Source organism: Cynara cardunculus (genome assembly GCF_001531365.2).
Source record: "Cynara cardunculus var. scolymus isolate 2C chromosome LG 2, CcrdV1, whole genome shotgun sequence".
Lineage (NCBI taxonomy): Eukaryota > Viridiplantae > Streptophyta > Magnoliopsida > Asterales > Asteraceae > Cynara > Cynara cardunculus.
The window spans coordinates 2656880-2660178 of NC_037529.1; the positions used below are offsets into that span (position 1 = coordinate 2656880).

A 3299-nucleotide genomic window follows, 5' to 3' on the forward strand; every position below is an offset into this window, starting at 1 on the left:
CGGAGGACCCACATTCGCACTTAAAATCTTTTATGGAAATCACTGATGCCTTCCTGATCCCAGGAGTGTCAAATGACGCTCTCAGACTCACTTTATTTTCATTTTCATTAAGGGATCGGGCAAAAGCGTGGTTTAACTCGTTAACTCCGGGTTCTGTGCCGTCATGGAGTAACATGGCGGAATTTTTTTTGCAAAAATATTTCCCACCAACAAGGAACGCTAAGTCCAGAAATGAGATATGTCTTTTCAAACAAATGGATGATGAGGCTGTTCCTAACGCGTGGGAAAGGTTCAAAGAGCTGTTAAGAAAATGCCCACACCATGGCATTTTGTACTGTATTCAACTTGAGACGTTTTACAATGGGTTAAATCCCATGGCAAAATAAATGTTCGATGCGACTGCGGGCAGAGCCTTTACAGCTATGACCTATAATGAAGGATATGAAATCCTAGAAAAGATATCAACCAACAATGAGCATTGGGCCGACCCTCGTGCTCAATCACAGAAAAAGACTGCTGGGATACATGATATAGATGCATACACTGCATTGACAGCTCAGCTCACCTCCATGACCAACATGCTGAAAAATCTAACTTCTGGTCTGGGAATGCAACAAGCTGCTAATACACCTGTTCCAACAGTCCTCTCTGTGCAATGTGTGTGCTGTGGTGGGGAACACTCATATGAACATTGTCCTCATAATTTTGAATCCATAAATTTTGTTCATAATGGATCTGGTCCCTATACCAACAATTACAATGCAAGTTGGAAACAACACCCGAATTTTTCTTGGACCAATCCATGTTTAAATCCACCCGCACCTAAACAACAAGGAACTTCTAATTTCCAACCACAACATCATGGAAACAGTTCTAACTCTCACCAACTAAGTTTTCAGAATTCCCAACCATCTTTTCAAAACAAGCCACCTCCACAGACTGATTTATCATCTTCTTTGGAAGCAATGATAAAAGGGTTATTTGCGCATGCTCAAGCTCAAAATCAAGCTTTGATAACCCAACAAAACTCTCAAAATCAATCTCTTTTTAATCAGCAAAATGCTGCTATCAGAAATCTGGAAACCCAAGTCAGTCAACTTGCACTCAATCAGACCAATAGAGTCCTTGGTACTTTGCCTAGTAACACAGAAGTCCCGAGAGCCTTAGGAAAGGAACACGTGAAAGCAGTGACCCTTAGGAGTGGGAAGGAGTTGACTGAAAAGGTGCAAACAGCTAGTGCACCAGGTTTGGCAAAAACTGATGCTACAGCATTGGTTCCTGCCAAAGAAAGACCGGTCCAACCTTTAGAGAAGCAGACATCTGTGACCACCACTTCTGTCCCCCCTAAAAAGTCAAAAGAGACTAAGGTTTTAGAGACCCTTAAGCTTGATACTAAAATTCCATCTGAACCTCCAAAGTGCACCTCAAAGACATAAGGCATTCAAGACCCATCTGGCTCAACACATCCAAGCAAGAATGTGATAAAATTAGTTCCTTCTTATGTTCCTTACCCCCAAAGGTTGAGGAACCAGAAAGAAGAATTTCATTTTAAGAAGTTCTTGGATGTATTCAAAGAATTGCACATCAACATACCACTTGTTGAGGCAATCGAGCAAATGCCTAGTTATGCTAAGTTTCTGAAGGACATCCTAAGTAAGAAGAAGAAGTTGACTAAATATGAGACTGTAGCCCTTATTGAAGGATGTAATGCACTTCTGACCAACAAGATACCTCCTAAGCTTAAAGACCCGGGAAGTTTCACTATACCTTGTTCTATAGGTGGGAAAGAGATTGGGAAAGCTTTGTGTGACTTAGGTGCTAGTATCGACCTCATGCCTTTATCTGTTTTCAACACCTTAGGCATAGGAGAGGCTAGACTTACCACTGTTACACTTCAATTGGCAAATAAATCCATAGCATATCCTAAGGGAAAGATTGAGGATGTGTTGGTCCAAGTTGATAAGTTCATATTTCCGGCAGACTTTATCATTCTAGACTTTGAGGCAGATAAGGACATTCCTATTATTTTAGGGAGACCATTTCTAGCCACCGGAAGAACCTTGATTGATGTCCAGAAAGGAGAGTTGACCATGAGAATACAAGACCAAAAAGTCACATTTAATGTCATCAACTCTCTAAAGTACCCTGATTACTTGGAGGAGTGTTCAAATATAACTGAAATAGAGGAAATGTGCCTTGAAGAAGGAATTCAGGAAAACCTTAAATTGGAGGAAGAGTGTGATGAAGAAATAGAAGAAGATGTTGAGAAAATAGAGGCAATAAGAAATGATATTGTCCCAGTGGATGCTGCAGCATTTGAGCTGCTGGAAAATAGTGACCAGAAAGACTTCACCCCGTCCATTGTATCACCACTTGACTTAGAGTTGAAACAACTCTCACCTTACATAGATTATGAGAATGATGCACTCTTGCACACGGCCTCTGAGGTATATTTGATTGAGATCATGACTTTCCTTGGAATGTCTGAGACTGATTGGAAGCCTTACACTCATTTCATGTTGAAAAAAATTTAAGGCTGCCAATTTGTCCTCTGATAAGAATGTTTGGATAAGCTTTATTAGACATTATTTATCATCGACTAATCATAACAACTCCATTTTTGTAGAAAGGTTGGTGCTTTTGTTTAGTCTCATAACAGGTGAGAACATCAACTTTCGTGAAAATATTCTGAAGGCCATCAAGGTGGATAATAAGAGTCTGTTTAAAGAGAATGAGAAGTTGAAGAAGAAGATGGCAGCTCAGACTTCAAAGCCTACTCCTACGGAGTAGGACAGGTTCTAACCACTTTCTTTAGCTTCCATATTTTATTCTTTTGAGTCGGGAATAATTTTTATAGCTTTTTAGTCTTATTTTTTTACATGATCACTTAAGTTGAGGTATGTTGCACATGAGATCATAGTCCAAATAATTTTATTGATTACTTGTCATTCAATCAAGGTACTTTGTTCTTGCTAGAACTAGCAAAACCCTTTTTGGGAAAACACTTTGATCATACGATCACCATTAGGAAATGAGATAGGCCTTCTTTTCTATGATCATATTAGCCACTTGCACCCTTTAAACATCGTTTACCCCACAAATATCCAATGAGGACATTGTAGTATTCAAGTTTGGGGGAGGAGTTTACATAAGGACAAAAAGTCAATACAAAAGAGCAAAGCTCTAAATTGACTCCTTATCACAAAAGGGTTTGGAAAAACACAACAAAAGTCCCATAGGGGCTATGTGTTTTAGAAAATGTTATGAAAAGGCACAACAAAAGTCCCATAGGGGCTATG

At 39.5% G+C, this 3299-nt stretch overlaps 1 non-coding gene across 1 annotated transcript; it reads right to left on the reverse strand.

The window, feature by feature from the left end:
- Window positions 1-221: 221 nt before the first annotated feature.
- LOC112508373 lies at window positions 222-328 on the reverse strand. Its single transcript, XR_003068746.1, has one exon. It is a non-coding gene; the product is annotated as a small nucleolar RNA R71 (small nucleolar RNA).
- Between the last annotated feature and the right edge of the window lie 2971 nt (window positions 329-3299).